Below are 19,850 nucleotides of genomic sequence, written 5' to 3'. Positions count from 1 at the left end.
AGTTGGAGAAGCCAGTGACTCTTGATCTTGTGGTCATGAGTTTGAGTCCCATGTTGGATGTAGGGATTACTTGAAAATAAATAAATAAACTTAAAAAAATAAAGAAGATACATTAAATGGACAAGAAGCACACTAAAAGATACTCAGCATTGTTAGCCATCAAGAAAACACAACCAAAACCACAATGAGATACTGTTCACACTCATTAGGATGGCTATAAATAATAAGTATTGGTAAGGATGCAGAAAAGTTGGAACCCTCACACATTACCAGGGGGAATGCAAAATGATGCAGCAACCGTGAAAACAGTTTGTATTCTTCAAAAAGTTAAATACAGAATCATCATATGTCTAGCAATCCCACTCATAGGTATATGCCCCCAAAGAATTTAAAGCAGGGACACAAACAGATGCCTTACACCAATGTTCATAGCAGCATTACTCACAATAGTCAAAAGGCGAAAACAATTCAGATGACTCAACAACCCAAAGCTCTGAATAAACAAGATGTGTTATATATCCAGACAGTGGAATATTATTCAGCAATAAAATGTAATGAAACATGATACATGCTATGACATTGATGAACATTGAAAACATCATTCTAAGTGAAAGAAGCTAGTCACAAAGGACCACATATTGTATGATTCCATTTTGTGAACTATCCAGAATGGACAAATCTATAAAGACAGAAATTAGACCTTTGGTTGCCAAAGGCTTGAGGACCTGGGGGGAGGGGTATTGAGAGATAATGACTAAGGAGTATACGATTTCTTTTTAAGGCTGATGAAAATATTCCAAAATAGATATGATGGTTGTACAAATCTGCGAATATAATAAACACCATTGAATTGTACGCTTTGGGTAAATTGTGTGGTCTGTGAATCATATTTCAATAACTCTATTAAAAAAATAAAAACATTGCTAGGGGCCAGAGCCTGGTATCTAATTAGCAGGGTCACAACATGGAGGTCAAAAACCTCTAGGGCCCCCAAGACCAAAGGAATTATCCCTGCTGGGCAAGAACTGAGGGAATTCTCCAATACTGACTCCAGGAACCTAACAGCTAAGTGAACCCAAGGGAAGAACCACAGTCTTGGGAGGTTTCTCCATGTTGTTTTCAGAGACCTGTGTTTGTTCATCTCCTGTGAATATATCCATGTCCAAAGGGGATAACGTATAGTGATGCAAACTAGAGCTGTGTACCCTTTCCAGATCCTCTGCTCTTTTCTTTTCTTCTTCTTTTTTTAAAATTTATTTGACAGAGAGAGAGAGAGCACAAGCAGGGGGAGTGGGGGAGGGAGAAGCAGGTTCCCCACTGAGCAAGGAGTCTGATGCTGGGCTCGATCCCAGGACCCTGGGACCATGACCTGAGCCAAAGGCAGATGTCCAACCAACTGAGGCACCCAGGTGCCGCTCCTCTGCTCTTCTCAACGAGAATACATTTATGACAGAGTCCTTAGCTCCAGCCTGACCTATCTTTTGTTTATTAATAACCACAGGATCACAGAGCTGGAAGATCATCTCATCTTAAAGATGTAGAAACTGAGGGTCCAGAGAAGGAGAGTCACCTGCTTGATCACATAGCCAGTAACTGGCATAGTGGGGACTCAAATCATGGTATAATGCCTTACCCTTAAGTTTCCCCTCCTAGTGACTAAATCTCTAATAACTCAGTAGTAGTCTAAAGAAGGACAGGGCTCAGGCCAAGGGGAGGGGATGGATGGTAGGAGGGAAAGGGAAAGATGGAAGTGCATGTGGAGGTGGAATGCAATATACGTGGAAAAGTAGTAGTTCTTACTATGTTGGTTTACATTTTTTTCTCTTTAAGTTTGATTTCTTTCATGTTGGCCTATTCTAATTAACCATTTGAGACTGTGGCCTAGAAGAAATGTTGGTTCTTAAAAGTTATTGAAGACTTTAGGCCATTTTAGGAAACGGGCCAGAACAGGAGGAAAGAAATACAAGTATCACTGCTCTAGGAGTTGTCCCTGGCTCCTCCCAGTTTCTGATATTGAGCCCAAGTGGACCAGCTGAGGCCTCTTATAGCTTGCCCTTACCACTTAATTTCAGGGTTTCTACATAAACTGCTTAGTGGCTGCAAAGTTCCCTCCCTGCCCTTTCTAGTCTCTCTCTTCACCCTTTGCAACTGCCAAGTCTTGTCTGGAGACTTAGAGAGGGAGAAAGAAGGAGTGCCTCTTCCTTTTCATAGATTCATACCAGAGATGCCTAGAGCATAGCTCAGAGCTCTTGTTCCCCAGCTTTAACTACTGGGTTAAAGATGAGAGTTAGCTCAATGAGGAAAGACTGAAAACCCAGGAGAGTCTTCGTAAGTCATCTCCTCCACCCTCCTGCCTCCCCTGCAACTGCTATATAGCATTGCAGCAGTTTGGAGATTCTCTGGTCTCAGAACCCCTGTACGCACTTAAAAATTATTAAAGATCCAAAATCCTTTTATTTATTATTAAAGACCCAAAAAGCACTTGTTTATATACATGGGTTTTATCTATTGGTATTTAGTGTATCAGAAAATAAAACCGAGGCATTTATAAAAATTGGTTTGGTTCATAAATGTGAACACAAGTAATGTATTTTTGAGAAAAAATATATTTTTCCAAGCAAAAATAGTTAAGAGTGAATTTTTAATGTCTGTCTTAATAAAAGACATATTCTCCTATATGCTTCAACATTCAGTCAATTGCAATATAGTATTTTCATTGAAGAATATGAAGAAAATCTGGACTCGTGGATATGTAGTGGGAAAAGGAGGGATATTTTAATTTTTTTTCTGATTATTGTGGTTATTATCTTTTTTAAAAAAGATTTATTTATTTACTTTAGAGAGAGAGAGAGAGCAGGAGGAGGGCACAGAGAGAGAGAATTTCAAACAGACTCCCTGCTGAGCACAGAGCGTGGAGCACAATGCAGGGTTCGATCTCATGACCTGAGTTGAAATCACAAGTTGGACACTTAACTGACTGAGTCACCCAGGTGCCCCTCATTATTATCTTTAATAACATACCCAAATTCAAGAACTGTTAGTTTCCTAAAGGTTGAAACCGTAACTATAAATTTTTCATATTCTGTTACATTAAAATCTATTGGTCCATCTTTCCATGTTCTTTTATTTATGCATGGTTTTATAACATCAGGCATTGGTCATCAGTTCATTGAGTTATGCAGCTCATGCAAATACTGACACATTTTACTAGAGAATGTCAAAAATACATTTGACAATATCATTACCTATCTCATCAAAAAGTCTTTAAGCTTGGGGAACTAATCACCAATGACAGAGGATGCAATTTTCCAGAAATTCTCACTTTTGCCCCAAAGCTAAAATTTTATATTTGGACACAAATATTATCAGCTGTTTTCCTTCAAGTGGCAGAGTCCAGAAATGTCACATACACACATCTGAATTACCAAATTTTATGTCAGTCATACTTTTAAGTAAAAATGATGTTCCATGAAAAAAATGGTTAGTTCAATTTACAAAAAAAATAGTTGCATGAATGTTTTTCCTTGAGACAACCAATGTTCATACTTCCCATTTCCTCATATAGAATATTAAAAATATATGTACTCAAAGGTTGAGATTTAATGAATAAATTTAATCTTTACTATTTCATTAGAGCAATTTTGTTTTATTTTTTTTTTAACTTTTTAAACTTTTTATTTATTTATTTTTGAGAGAGAGCACAAGCAGCAGGAGGAGCCGAGGGAGGAGCAGACTCCCCACTGAGCAGGGAGCTGGATGTGGGACTTGATCCCAAGACCCTGGGATCATGTCCTGAGCTGACAGCAGACACTGAACTGACTGAGCCACCCAGGAGCCTATTATTAGGACATTAAAAAAAAAAAGATCTTATTTATTCCAGGGAGAGAGAGAGAGAGCAGGAATGGGGGGAAGGAGCAGAGGGGAGAGGGACAAGCAGACTCCGTGCTGAGCATGGATTCCTATGTAGGGCTTGATCCCATGACCCTGAGATCATGACCCCAGAAAGCAAGAGTCTGACACTCAACTGACAGAGCCACTCAGGCATCCCCATTAAGGACATTTTTAAAAATTATTTATTTATTTATTTTAGAAAGAGAGAAGAGAGAGAGAGCACATAGGAGCCAAGGGAGAGCAACAGGGAGAGAGAGAGAGAGAACACAGTCCCCTCTGAGACCTGAGTCCTAAGCCAGCTGGATCCCATGACTCTGAGATCACAAGTTAAGCCAAAATCAAGAGTTGGAAGCTCAACCAACTCAGCAACCCAGGTGCCCTTTAAGTGAAACTTTTCTATTATTTCTCTTTTGAGACCTTAGTACTTAGATTTTGCAGACCTGGGTAAGAAATCCATCGCCCACTTTCCACATATACAACTAGTTTTTGTTTTTGTTTTTGTTTTTTGTTTTTTAAGCAGGCTCCATGCCCAGTGTGGAGCCCAATGAGGGGCTTGAACTAAAGATTTTGAGATCAAGATCTGAGTGGAGATCAAGATTCAGATGCTTAACTGACTGAGCCCCCCAACTGCCCCTATATTTCCCATTTTTGCAACAGCATTTGCTCACTTTGTGTCTCTTTGTCATATTTGGTAACTCTTGCAATATTTCAACCTTTTTCATTATTATATTTGTTATGGTGATCAGTGATTTTTTGATGTTGCTCTTGTAATTGTTTTGGGGTGCCATGCATGAACTGTGCCCACAAGGGCAAATTTAGTAAATGTTGTGTGTGTTCTGACTGCTTCACCCACCATGTGTTCCCCCATCTCTCTCCCTCTCCTCGAGCCTCCCTACTCCCTGAGACATAACAATATTGACATTAGACTGATTAATAACCCGACAGAGGCCTCTCAGTGTTCAAATAAAAGGAAAAACAGCATGTCTCACTTTAAGTCAGAAGCTATAAATGATTAAACTTAGTGAGGAAGGCATGTTAAAAATCAAGATAGGCAAAGTAAACTGAAAACCTTCTGTAAAGGATTCACCATTCTAGATGCTGTTAAGAACGTTCAGGATTTAAACTACCAACATTAATAGGAGTTCGGGAAAAGTGGATTCTAACCCTCATGGATGACTTTGAGAGGCTCCAGACTTCAGTGGAAGAAGTAACTATAGATGTGATGGCAATAGCAAGAGGAATAGAATTAGAAGTGGAGCCTGAAGGTGTGACTGAATTGCTGTTATTTCATGGTAAAACTTGAACGGATGAAAACTTGCTTCTTCTGGATGAGCAAATAAAGCAGCTTCTTAAGATGGAATCTACTCTTGGGGTGCCTGGATGGCTCAGTTGATTAAGCGTCTGCCTTTGGCTCAGGTCATGATCCCAGGGTCTTGAGATGGAGCCCTGAATCCAGTCCCTCACTCTGCTCGTGCTCTCTCTCCTTCAGCCCCTCACCCCGCTCGTGCTCTCTAAAAAAAGATGGAAACTACTCCCAGTGAAGATGTTGTGAAGATTGTTACAATGACAATGAACGATTAAGATTATTATATAAACTTAGTTGATAAAGCAGCAGCAGGGTTTGAAAGGATTGACCTTTTTAAAAAAGATATCATTTTTAAGTAATCTCTCCACCCAACGTGGGGCTTGAAATCATAAGTCTCATGCTCTACTGAGCCAGCCAGCCACCCCAGGATTAACTCCCAATTTTGGAAGGCAGCTATGCTCACCACTATACCACCAATGCGTAACTCCCAATTTTTTTTTTAATCTTTTTTTTTTTTTAAGATTTTTTTTTTTTTATTTATGTATTTGACAGAGAGAGATCACAAGTAGGCAGAGAGGCAGGCAGAGAGAGAGTGAGAGGGAAGCAGGCTCCCTGTGGAGCAGAGAGCCCGATGCGGGACTCGATCCCAGGCCCCTGAGATCATGACCTGAGCCGAAGGCAGCGGCTTAAACCACTGAGCCACCCAGGCGCCCCGTAACTCCCAATTTTGAAAGAAGCTCTACTGTAGGTAAAATGTTGTCAATATTACCTGCTACAGAAAAATCGTTCATGAAAAGAAGAGTCCTTTAATGAGGGAAACTTTAATGTTGTTTTATTTTAAGAAATGGCCACATCTACTCCAATCTTCAGCAACCACCACCCTGATCAGTCTGAAGACATCAACATTGAGGCAAGACCCTCCACCAGAAAAAGATGACGACTTGCTAAAAGCTCAGATGATAGTTTGCATTTTATAGTTGTAACACTACTTATTTAACCACTTAATGATGGACAAGCAAGGTTTCAGTGACCATCTTCATACACATATTTTTGTGGAACCATGTGTGGAACCATGACATGAGAGAAGCTCTGTGCTAATTGCCCCAGAACTAGAACTGGATTTTGCTAGACAAAAGGGTGAATACATTTTAAAATGTGAAGGTAACTCCAAAACTGATTTCCTAAAAGATTTTTATCAATTTACACTCTTGCTAATGACATATAAAAGTACAAAAAGGAACCTGTGAGAATAATTGTGGGGAATGAGATGATCAGGCTCTGAATAGTCTCACCAGTGCTTTCGAGGGTTTTAAAATATTTGAGTCCTTCAGTTACTCTCTAGGAATTCTAATATTTATATAAAGTCTCTAGTACACAGAAGAGTATTGCTGCTTTCTTTGGACACTCTCTCATGGCTCAGTCTTGGTTAAAAACTCTGCCAGCTTATGGACAGAGGCACTGGGACAGACTAGGGCTTTAACCAAACCCTAGAGGCCACTGACAGGCTTGCCCATTTCTGAGGCTTTTGTCCTACATAACTCTTGAAATGGTGAAGCAATCCTCCTCAAATGACAAACCTTTTTCATCTATGAGATTTATGCTGGAGAAGTCCAACCCTGGCTGTATTTTTCTTCCTTGTCACAGTGGTGCCAATGCCAGGGTTCAAGAGGTCCCTCTAGGTAAAAAGTTTCAGAGTAGAGTCTGGACCACAGTTTTTCTTATAGCTTCTGTGAGCTTATACCAGACTCGTGTTTCAACTAGACTGTCTATAGGTGTCCTCTTAGAGCCAGAGCAAACACCATGTCACTTCCCTGGGGAAGAACATCTGGGAGGTGGCACTGTTCACCTGCCCTGCAGGTGAACGCCATGCTGCGTCTCTTGGTTTATAGGCCTGCCTTGATGAGCAAGGGGTGTGGAAAACAAAGTTGAGTTCAAACACTCCACAAGAGTCTCTAAGAACAGTCCTCAGAGTGACTCAGTGCTCACTTGTAAGCCAAAATTGCTCTTTGAGTTGGAATCCTGGGCTTGTTCTCTTCTCACTTTGGTAAGCAACGATGTACTTCTGATTCTTATAGGAAACATCAGAGGGTGAAGAATGGAAACATTACCCGAAAGACTTTTGCAGGAGGTATTGACCCTAATGCTTAGTCCTCCACTTTCTTCTTTATTAAAGGGGTAGTATGAGACCTAGAGGACTACTTAAGGGTCCTTCTGATTCAAAAGTACTCATTCACTATGAGCCAGACCACCTGGAAGATAAGCTGCATCTTGCTGTGAGGTTTTCTATTTAACTATTCTCTCATCAGGAAAGTGCTCAGCAAATGAGATTCTAAACTTTCACCAGTCCTGGGCCCTTCTAGTGTTTGTGGCAGAGAGCCCTGGCTATCAAGGAGAGCTCTAGAGAAGGTAGGTGTGGCTGTCGAAGTTGCAGTGTAGAGGAGGACATAAGGAAACAGGAGGTTTGGAGTATTTTCCACATCTATAGGAGAGTTAGGGGCTTCATTGTGATGCACACAGTAAAGTTCTGGGTTTCTTCAGAGGATCTATTGATTGCAGGCTCTTAGAACCCTGTTCTTGTCAATGAGCTTATACAACTGTGGATGTAGGTATCTGAGCTGACGGCCTATACACTTGCTGATACTTATTCATTAGTGTGATTCTTGGGCTTCCCTTTTAATTACTACTGAGCAGTGAAGGAAAGCATATTTTCAGTATGCATCTTTCTGGGGAGGCAATACCTAAAATGTATTCACCAAGGACTCACTTGGGGGAAAAATAGCTTAATCTTCATTGGTAACCACATGACCTTTCGCAGAGAGATGTTTTCTTTTATAAAAACCAAAGCTACAATTTGACATCTTTTAAAAATTTGTTTCCAGGGATGCCTGGGTGGCTCAGTCAGTTGAGCATCTGCCTTTGACTCGGGTTGTGATCCTAGGATCCTGGGAGCATTGGGTTCCCTGCTCAGCAGAGAGTCTCTTTCTCCGTCCCCCTCTGCCTCTCCCCACTGCTTATGTTCTCTCTTTCTTTCAAAAATAAATAAAGGCTTCAAAAACAGTTGTTTCCAGGGGCGCCTGGGTGGCTCAGTGGGTTAAAGCCTCTGCTTTTGGCTCAGGTCATGATCCCAGGGTCCTGGGATATAGAGCCCTGCATGGGGCTCTCTGCTCCGCGGGGAGCCTGCTTCCTCTTTTCTCTCTGCCTGCCTCTCTGCCTACTTGTGATCTCCGTCTGTCAAATAAATAAATAAAATCTTTAAAAAAAAAACAGTTGTTTCCAGTTACAATAAAGATATTTATTTGTGTTTCTATTGAGTATGTTTCTCTTGGGGGTTACCATATAATGGTGCACATATCTAAGTTCTTCCCATTGCAGGAGCACCTGGTTGGCTCAGTTGTTAAGTTTCTGCTTTTGGCTCAGGTCATGATCCCAGGGTCATGGGACTGAGCCCTGCATCAGGCTCCCTGCTCTCCGGGGAGCCTGTTTCTCCCTCTCCTGCTCCCCCTGCTTGTTCCCTCTCTTGATGTTTCTCTCTCTCCATCAAATAAATAAAATCTTAAAAAAAAAAGTTCTTCCCAGTGCAGTCTGAAACCAAACAGATAAGGTGAACCCATTATCATCTTCTTTACCTGAAAAAGAAATTGTTCCTGCTTTATTTTCCCAACCCTGACAATAAGTATCCCATTTGATCAGTCCTCTGATTTTTCACCTATAGTGATTTTTTTCTTACAACCTTTATTACATTTTTTTTCTGATCACCAGAGTAATAGATTGCTTATACAAAAACTGGAAACATAAATAAATAAATAGATAAATAAGCCCACTATCCCACCATCCATACATAATCTATATCTGTCTGATGTTTCTTATTTTTTTTGTTTTTAAACAGTTAACTGACTGAGCCACCCAGGTAACCCTCAAAGGAATAAGCATTTTAAAAAATAAACTTTCACGAGAAAGTAGGATCTTAAAAGTTCCCAGCACAAGAAGAAAAAATCTGTAGCTATGTGAGGTAATATATGTTAATTAAACTTATTGTGGCAATCATTTTGCAATAGCAAGTCAAACTTAAGGTTGTATACTTTAAATTAATACAATGTTATAGATAAATTATATATCAACAAAACTGAAAAAAAAACCCCAAAATAAAACAATTTAATTTTTAAAATAGTTTTAGATTTAAACTTTTGGGCGGGGTGGTGGAGGGAGAGAGAATCTCAAGCAGGCTCCCTGTTCAGCACAGAGTCCAATGCAGGGCTCGATATCACCACCCTGAGATCATGATCTGAGCAGAAATCAAGAGTTGGATGCTTAACCAACTGAGCCACCCAGGTGCCCCAAAAAATTGTTTTAGATTTAAAGAAAAGATGGGAAGTTAGTATAGTTTCCATCTTATATTAGCATGGCACTTGTGTCACAATTAATAAAATAACATCGACATATTATTAGCTAACTGACACATTATTACTGAGATCCACACTTTATTCAAATTTACTTCAAGTTTACCTCATGTCCTTTTTCTGTTCCAGTATTCCATCCAGGATAATACATTATATTTCATCATGGTGTCTCTTTGGGCTCCTCTTGACTGTGACGGTTTCTCAGACTTTTCCTGCAGGTAATATCAAGGGTATACACTATCAATATGAGTTATCGCTGTTGATGTTAATCCTGATAACCCGGCTGAGGCAGTGTTTGTCAGGTTTCTCCAGTATCAAGTTACTCTATCTCCTCCTTTTTCCATATTTTACTCTTTGGAAGGATATCATTATGCACAGCCCAAACTTAAGGAAAGGGGACTTCACCTCCTTAAGGGCAGGGTTTCTACATAAATTTGAAATTCTTCTGCTTGGAAGACTTACCTATTTTCCCCACTTATTTGTTTATTCAAACATTTATTTATGCCCATATGGACTTAAGGGTACTTGTTTTATATTTTGGGCCATATTTCAAGAATATTTATTTGTTCAGATTATTCCAGCTATGGCTGTTGGGGGCTCTTTTAGTTAGCTTCTATTATCTCTCTCAGATGTCCTCATTACTGTGTCTGTGTCTGTATGCATGTATGCATGCATGCACGCATGCATGTGTACTATTTTCTTACTTTATGGCACTGTAAGATGCTCCGGGTTCATCTTGTATACTTCCCACCCTAATTCTAGACTCAACCATTTCTCCAAGGAGCCATGGTTCCTCTTATTAGAGAACATTATTAAAAACCAAGATGTGGGTGCAAGGTATGTAAGTTGCTACAGGAATGTCATTTCTAGATAGTATCATAAAGTATCATAAAGATAGTATCATAAAGAGGGGCACCTGGGTGGCTCAGTGGGTTAAAGCCTCTGCCTTCGGCTCAGGTCGTGATCCCAGGGTCCTGGGATCGAGCCCCGCATCGGGCTCCCTGCTCTGCAGGGAACCTGTTTCCCCTCCTCTCTCTGCCTGCCTCTCTGCCTAATTGTAATCTGTCTGTCAAATAAATAGATAAAATCTTAAAAAAAAAAAAGATAGTATCATAAAGAATTTTACCAGTCTGAAAAGTCCCTGTGCTTCCTCCATTCAACCCTTCCCTCACTCCAACCATTGGCAGTCATTGATCTGTTTACATCTCCACAATTTTGCTTTTTCCAGAATGTCACATATAAATAAGATCACATGGTATGCAGCCTTTCAGACTGGCTTCCTTTACTTAGCAATACATTTAAAATTCATCTGCTTGGGGCGCCTGGGTGGCTCAGTGGGTTAAGCTGCTGCCTTCGGCTCAGGTCATGATCTCAGGGTCCTGGGATCGAGTCTTGCATCGGGCTCTCTGCTCAGCGGAGAGCCTGTTTCCCTTCCTCTCTCTCTGCCTGCCTCTCTTGTGATTTCTCTCTGTCAAATAAATAAAATTAAAAAAAAAAAAAATTCATCTACGTTTTTGCATGGCTTGGTAGCTCATTTTTTTTTATTACTGAATAGTATTCCACCGTACAGTGAGAACACATTTGCTTATTTATTTACTTATCTTTTTTTTAAAAAAGATTTTATTTATTTATTTGACACACATAGAGAGAAATCACAAGTAGGCAGAGAGGCAGGCAGAGAGAGAGGCAGAAAGAGAGAGGGGGAAGTGGGCTCTCTCCTCAGCAGAGATGGGGGACTCGATCCCAAGACCCTGAGATCATGAACTGAGCCGAAGGCAGAGGCTTAACTCACTGAGCCACCCAGGTGCCCAGTTTATTTACTTTTCAAAGGAGACCTTGGTTGTTTCCACGTTTCAGTGATTATGAATAAAGCTGCTATGAACAATCACATGCAGAATTTTATGTGGATATGTTTTTCACTCCGTGGGTAAATACCTAGGAGTGCAACTGCGAGTTGTATGGTAAGACAATGTTTAGCTTTGTAAGAAACTTTCAAACTCTCTTCCAAAGTGGTTGTACCATACTAGCAGTGAGTGAGTTCCTGTTGCTTTGCATCCTCACCAGCAATGGGTATTGTCAGTTATTTGGATTTTAGGCATTCTAGTAGATGGAAATGAAAACTTAAAGAAAGGATTTTTTAGTCAACTCTGTGCCCAAGGTGGGGTGCAAACTCACAACCCTGAGATCAAGAATCATATGCTCTACAGAGTGAGCCCACCAGACTCCTGTAAAGGACCGTGATACATTATGCCACATTTCTCCTCAGAAATTTTGTACCAGTTTTTCTTTTTCTTTTTTTTTAAAAGATTTTATTTATTTGATAGAGACACAGCGAGAGAGGGAACACAAGCAGGGGGAGCGGGAGAGGGAGAAGCAGGCCTCCTGCCAAGCAGGGAGCATGATGTGGGGCTCGATCCCTGACCTGAGCTGAAGGCACACACTTAACGACTGAGCCATCCAGGCACCCCTGTATCAGTTTTACTGAAGTAACTTTTGTTCCTATACTCCTTGTTTCCTACATCTAATCAGATACGAAGTCATGTGGTTTCTTTATGACTGCTGACAGTAAATTTTACTCCATTTGATAGTCGTTCATCTGATCTGGCTTCACTACCTCATACCTGGACTAAGCGCAACAGCAAGACTGCTTATTTTCTAGTCTCCAGTATTTCCTTGTTCTAACAAAACTCATGCGATACAGCCAAAACAAAACAACTGTAATTATCCCTTAACAATTTTTATCTTGATAATTTTGCTTCTCAAGAACTGTGGTGGGTGGCCTATAGAATCACATTTCAAGCCTCCAGTCCAGTATTTAACATTTCTTTAAACTAAATTTCTCTTGAATATCCGTTTTGATTTCTCTGTATTGACCAAGTTAATCTTTTTACCATCCTGACACACAATTTGAAGACTTTCAACTTTTTATCAACATTCCTATCATTTCTTTCCATTTGTAAAGCTTTACCTCTTCTGTTTCCCTCAGTCATTATCCTAGCTCAAAATGGTCATAATCAACTTTTCCCTAAATAAACTTACTCCATTTTAACTTCTTTTTTAATATATATTTTATTAATTTGACAGAGAGAAATCACAACTAGGCAGAGAGGCAGGCAGAGAGAGAGGAGGAAGCAGGCTCCCTGCGGAGTAGGGAGCCCGATGTGGGGCTCGATCCCAGAACCCTGGGATCATGACCTGAGCCTAAGGCAGAGGCTTTAACCCACCGAGCCACCCAGGCGCCCCTTTACCTTCTCTTTTATCTTCTATCTACTCAGTGCTGTAAAATAGTTTGTCATACAGTCTTGAATTTGTCTGTTTTCTATTATTCCCTGTGCATTTTATCCACCTAATCATCAACCTGTAAGTATATATATAAGTATAGTTGAAAGGAAGTACACTAACTCTTCTGTTTCTTTTGTTTTCCCCCAAAGCAGTAGCACACTGACATGCACTTAGCAGGAATTGAGTAAATATTGGCTGAATGAACAGGTGAGAAAATTGCAAAACTTATTTGAAATCAATTTATTTAATTTAAATATTTAATTTTTATTACACAAAATATATGTTAACTATGGAAAAAACTAAAAAAGAAAAGACTAGAAAATACAAATATTCAAAAAAGAGAAACAACTTTATAAATCTCTGTATAATTCCATTATCCAGAAATAATTAGTATTTTTAAACTGTTTTTTAAAAGATTTTATTTATTTATTTGACAGAGAGAGAGATTACCAGTAGGCAGAGAGGCAGAGCAGAGAAAGAGGGGAAGCAGGCTCCCTGCTGAGCCAGAAAGCCCTATTTGGGGCTTGATCCCAGGACCCTGAGATCATGACCTGAGCGGAAGGCAGAGACTTGACGCACTGAGCCACGCAGGTGCCCTTAACTGTTTTGTTTTGTTTTTTAATATTTTTTATTTTAGAGAGAGAGAGAGTGCACACACTGGTGGGAGGTGGAGCAGAGGGAGATGGAGAGAGAGAATACTTAAGCAGGCTCCCTGTTGAGCATGGAGACTGACATGAGGCTTGAGCCTAGGACCCTAAGATCATGACCTGACCTGGAACCAAGAGTCAGCTGCTTAACTGAATGAGCCACCCAGGCACCCCTTTTTACTGTTTTTTTTTTTTTTAAGATTTTATTTTTTAAAGTAATCTCTGCATCCAACGTGGGGCTCAAACTCAGAACCCTAAGATCAAGAGTGGCATGCTCTATCAACTGAGCCAGTCAGGCAACCCCCTCCTCCCCGAGATGATTACTATTAATGTCAGTTTTACATGGAACTAACCATACTTTTTCTTTTTTTTTTTTTTAAGATTTTATTTATTTATTTGATAGAGAGAGAGAGCAAGTAGGAGGAATGACAGGCAGGGGGGAGAAGCAGGCTCCCCACTGAGCAGGGAGCCTGATTTGGGGCTGATCCCAGGACCCTGAGATCATGACCTGAGCTGAAGGCAGACACTTAACCACCTGAGCCACCCAGGTGCCCCTGACCATACTTTTTCTAAATATGCATGATATTTGATTTGAAGTGATGAGATTACAAGTAGGCAGAGAGGCAGGCAAAGAGAGAGGAGAAAGCAGGCTCCCTGCTGAGCAGAGAGCCCGCTGCAGGGCTGGATCCCAGGACCCGGAGATCATGACCTGAGCTGAAGGTAGAGGCTTTAACCCACTGAGCCACCCAGGTGGCCCAATAAATAAAATCTTTAAAAAAAAAATTCTGACAGATCCCCAAGGAAGTCTCTCTTTTGCTGAGAACCTGAGTGATTCTACCACAAGAGATATTTATATACTCATTAGTTTTAGAAGTTTTGGGGAAAAAAAAACATTTCTGGCACTAAAGGTGTATAATCAAATGGAGTAACATCACTTACTGACCCCACTCTTCTTCTTCTCTCTCTCTCTCTCTTTTTTTTTTTTTTGGTGGGGGAGGGGCAGAGGGAGGGAGGGAGGGAGTCTTTTTTTTTTTTTAAAGATTTTATTTATTTATTTGACAGACAGAGATCACAATTAGGCAGAGAAGCAGGCAGAGGGAGAGGAAGAAGCAGGCTCCCTGCCGAGCAGAGAGCCCGATGCAGGGCTCGATCCCAGGACCTGGAGATCATGACTTGAGCCGAAGGCAGAGGCTTTAACCCACTGAGCCACCCAGGCACCCCAGGAGGGAGAGAATTTTAAGCAGGCTCCATGCCCAGCACACAGCTGGATACAGGGCTTGATCTCACAATCCTTAGATCATGACCTAAGATCATGACCCAAGCCAAAATCAAGGGTTGGATGCTTAAACGACTGCACCATCTAGGTATCCTGATTGGGCTCATTTTTGTTGGGCAGGCAGTAAGGATAGAACTTTTAGAAGGGAAGCAGATATTTTGTGTATATATACATCCCCTTTTTAGGAAGGGTAAGCTCAATAGCAGAAGAAACTTTAGGAAATTTTCTAAATAATTTTCTTAGGTTGTGTGGTGTGGTAGTCTAGCTGCAGCCATAACTCCATATTTTTAAAAATATGCCCATTTCCTAGATATTGCTAGACATCTTGCAGTTGTAGTCAACTATAGCTCAAATAAGTAGTAGCCTTCAGCTTATGATTTCTCAATTAAATTAATATGTTCCCAGCACTTCCTTGAGGACAGACAGTAGATCAGAAAGCTACACATCTGTAACAATGTTTGTTAAGGGCGGGGTAAGGAAATAATCTAAATATTCAACACTAAAGATGATAAATCATGTAAACAGAATACTATGAAGTAGTAAACAAGAATAACAGACCTCTTTACAAGCTAAGATGAAACATGTCTAGAATAAATCAGGTGAGAAAAGCAAGATATAGAAGTGTGTATAGTAGATGCTGCCATTGTGTTTAAAGAGAAAAAAATAAATTGACACATATGAAATTGCTTATATATTTAAAAACCTCTAGAGGTCTATTTTCCTTTCTTTCTTTCTTTTTTTTTTTTTGGAGAGACAGAACATGAGTGCATGTTTGCACAGGAGTGGGGGGCAGGTGGCTAAGGAAGAGGGGGCTGGGTGGGTAGGGGGAGAGGGAGAGAGGGAGAGAGAGAGAATCTTAAGCAGGCTCCATGCCCAGCACAGAGCCTGATGTGGGGCTCCATTTGACAACCCTGAGATTATGACCTGAACCCAAATCAAGACTTGCTCGGATGCTTAACCAATGAACCCATCCAGGTGCCCTTCTAGAATAATATTTTAAAACCTAATAAGACAGTTTGGGCAACTCTTTCTGCTAAAATCATGTTCTTCCTGTCCCCATGCTTTCATAAAACCACCCTAAGTAAGTAAGTAAGTAAGTAAATAAATAAATAAGACCTAAAAGATGATTTGCTTATGAGAGGGCATCTGAGTGTAAAATGGACAAAATAAAATGACTCCTTTTATTATATTTTTAAAATTCTTTTTGAAATTTGAACCACGTGAAGGTATCAACTATTCAGATTTCTTAATGTGAAATTACATGGTCTAAGAAATTAATAATACAGTTGGAAAAACCAGAAAATATTTTAAATTAAGTGTTTCCAGTTGTTAAAAAAAGATAAAGATATTAAATTTGGTGGCAGTCAGGGATAACTCCACCTAGAGTGCTAATTAGCACTTGAATAAGAAAGATATAATGATTGGATTATTATATCAGTTTATCTGATTGATGAAGTTTCTCTTCCTTTGAGGGTACCAAGAGATCAATGTGATATAGTGGAAAAAGCATGGATTTTAAGATCAGGCAGAAATAAATTCAAATCCTAGTCTTTCCATACATTGCTCTTATAAGCTTGGGGAAGTTATTTAACCTTTTTGGAGTTTCAACTTCCTCATCAGAAAATGGGTGAAATCTTGGTAAGTTTATTTTAAAGATTAAATGACATAACATCCAAGTGCATCATATTTTTTGGTTTACTTTCTTCCTTAAATAGACAGGCTGAACTGAGATGCACTGACATGCAGAAATTAAATAAATGTCTTAAGAAAATGCAAGTTGCACATGAAAGAACTACAGTTAAAGTAGTCAAAGTAGCTTAAGTCCCTGTATCTACAATTTCATTTGTCAATCTCACATTTCTTGCAAAAAAAAATGAAGATTTTTATTATCCTTAGAAGTTTTAAAAATCCTTGGGATATACAGTTTCTCCTTTTGCCTTTTCCTTCTATGTCTGAAAGATGGTCAAAAGGAAGAGTGCTTTGAAATACACTACAGCTACTCCTACTAGTTTTTTGGAAGAAAACATTTTATTCTAATACTCATTTCTTTTTTTTTTAAGTATTTTTAAAATATATATATATATATTTTAAGATTTTATTTATTTATTTGACAGAGATCACAAGTAGGCAGAGAGGCAGGCCGAGAGAGAGAGGAGGAAGCAGACTCCCCACAGAGCAGAGAGCTGGATGTGGGCTCGATCCCAGGACCCTGGGATCATGACCTGAGCTGAAGGCAGAGGCTTTAACCCACTGAGCCACCCAGGTGCCCTTCTAATACTCATTTCTAACATATATATGTATTTCCTAAAAGAGGGGTTTTGTTCTCTACTGCTTATTTAGCATTTGAAAAATCAGTGTACGTGTACTTTTTTTAGTTAGCAAATACCATCTTAAGATATGATATATCAAAACCAACATTACCCAATAAATCACATTAAACTTATTGATATTTTACATTGAATATTTTAAGTGTGATTTGATATATTCACCAAATGTATTACTTGATATAGTGACTGACTGAATGATTTCTCCATTTTCACTTTTGTAATACCACATGATGTAGTATATATAGAAATACTAAAATCATGTTTAATACAGTCTCAATAACAGCAGCCACCAATATCTAGAATACTGGGAGTTACTAAATCCTAAAATGATTACTCAATTGTTGTCAAACTCCTGGCAACAAGTGTCTCAGGTAAAGATCCAGGTGAAACAAAGATTATTGCTCAATCATATTTTCCTGGCTATACTCAGGGTTGATTGCTAGGCACTGAGTAAAGAGTATATAGTTCTCTCTCAAATATATTGGGGAAAATGCATATGCCCAGATTTCCTTTCTCTCTGTTCTTGAGATTCATTACATTTGTTCAAAGAATTTAATGAGTTCAGAGAGTTGCATCAGAAATTTATTTTTGTATTAATGGTAGGACTGACAAGCAGTTCCTTTGTAATGCTGCACCAGTCAATACCTGTTTTTGCCTAGGGATGTATCCATACCAATTCTGGATAATCCAGCTTTGAAGTGGGTTGGGCAGAGCTGGGTTTCTTTCCTTGGTGCTATTAGTTTGGCTTGTGACCTCGTCACACATGTCTTCAAAATTTAAACAGCACTGAGGATACAGGCTAATTAAGTTCTGTAGATTCTAACTAAAGACAGTACACAGGACATTTGTATCAAAGTAGTTCTGTAGAAAAGGTACAAGAATTTTTTCCATTTCCTACAACTTATTATCTAGAAAGATCATTCACCTAACATATTCTGCTTGTAGAAAAGACTCCTTTTTTTGGTATGTGAAATGCCAGAATTAGAAATTACCATGCCAAAGAAATGTTAACAAACTTCAAAATGTTCTTTAAGCTTGGCAGAATCAAATTTTTAAAAATTTATATATATATTTCATATTTATTTATTTTAGAGAGTGGGGGGAGGAGCAGAGGAAGAAGGAGAGAGAGAATTTCAAGCAGACTCTAGGCTGAGCTGGAGCCTGACCCTGGCTGGATCTCACCACCAATGAGACAGATTCATGACCTGAACCGAAATCACCAGTTGGTGGTCTAACCGACTGAGCCACCCAGGTGCCCCCAGTTATAGTCTTTACAGAATTTTCAGATTACAGTTCAAGGTAGGTGAAATATTAAAAACTGCACAATCAAGATATACAAAGACCTTTGTTAGAGTTGCAAGAGAGGAGAAGTGCCCGATTTTTTGCTTTTAACCAACCTAAGTCATATGCACATTCTCTGGGTCAAAGGACATTTGCCATACAAACTTCACCAAGAGCCTTTCTGGTAACTTTTTTTTTTTTTTAATTTTATTTGTTTATTTGACACCGAGAGAGAGAGAAAGAGAGCACGAGTAGGGCTTTAACCCCCTGAGCCACCCAGGCGCCCCTTTGGTGATCTTTGATCATAGGATTTGTCGAAGCATGAGTATTTTAAAGCCCCTCTTTATTGACAAAAGAGATAGAGGGATAGAGATAGGGATAATAGAAGCAGAGACAGATCCTTAGAAGGGGGAAGACACCTCCGCACGCCGGATCCCCCGCCGCCAACTCCCGCCACCCGCCTTAACTAGCTTGTTTTGCATCACCGAAATACGACAAGATTTAGTTTGCTTGCCCCTGGATCCAGGGTGGAAGACTCCTGAAGGAAGAGTAACTAATAAAAATGGGTCTTTAAGTTTGGCACTTTGCTCACCGCCTTATGCTAACGTATTCAAAACAACAACGCAATGAGGGACGTGCTGCTATTGGTCCCATTTTACAGATGAACGAACTGAAAGTCACAGAGATTCAGCACAGAACGCCCGTAGGTCACACAGCAAGTAAGTGGAGGCACCAGAATTCGTAACAGCTCCAGAGCCCGCATTCTCAACACGCCCTGTGGTCTGATTTCCTCGAGCTGTTCGCGGCCTTCCCACCTTCGTCGGTGGGACAGTTCCCAGTACTGAGGCAAGGCGCTGTCCAGCCCTCAGGCCCTCCGCCTTCCACGAGCAAGAGAACGTGGCCCCGCGGGGCCATCCCGGCGGCAGGTTGTAGAACTGCCTCACCCAGCCACGTCCCGGCACGCGGGCGGGCGGAATCGCCTCGGGGCGGCCACATCCCAAGCAGTGCCCCCTTGGTCCCCTCAGTTTCGCGCGCCGGGCTCCCCTCAGAAAAGCTGGAGGCGCCAAGCAAGAACAGCCCTGCCTCCTCGCCTGTCCCAGCCCCCTAACCCGCCCAAAGAGCCAGAGGCCTAGGTTACACAATCTCACCTGTCCCAGAGGTGGCGACCGCTCCAGTGACTGACGCTCCGCTCCTCCAACCAGGGGCTGTCAGGAAGGTGGAGACGCGCTGAGACGGATTGCTTCTCTCCTCCAATCCCCACGCAGCAACTCTCCGGCCGCAGTCTCCGTGTCCGGCGGGGAGCGACAGGTGGGAGCTTCGTAACCTCCGCGCCTCTTGCATCCTTGACAGATAAGCCCCACCAAACTCCGGGTGAATTCTGCTCCAAATTTTACCAATTCTTGCGGGTCGTCACCTCTGCGGTCATTTTAATCAGAAGTGGAA

General features: G+C 40.5%; 1 long non-coding RNA gene across 1 annotated transcript in view; it reads right to left on the bottom strand.

Moving 5' to 3' along the window:
• The window catches only part of LOC123938234, a 26,262-nt gene extending 6,412 nt beyond the window's left edge, over positions 1-19,850 (bottom strand). Inside the window, exons 1-2 of the long non-coding RNA XR_006817694.1 lie at positions 19,556-19,850; positions 9,701-9,806 (exon numbers count right to left, since the gene is read on the bottom strand). This is a non-coding gene — a long non-coding RNA (uncharacterized LOC123938234). The remainder of the gene's footprint in view (positions 1-9,700; positions 9,807-19,555) is intronic.

The sequence above is a fragment of the Meles meles genome, chromosome 3, assembly GCF_922984935.1.
Source record: "Meles meles chromosome 3, mMelMel3.1 paternal haplotype, whole genome shotgun sequence".
Taxonomy (NCBI): domain Eukaryota; kingdom Metazoa; phylum Chordata; class Mammalia; order Carnivora; family Mustelidae; genus Meles; species Meles meles.
Note: the sequence above shows the minus strand (reverse complement) of the source record. Positions and strands in the feature narration are given on the sequence as shown.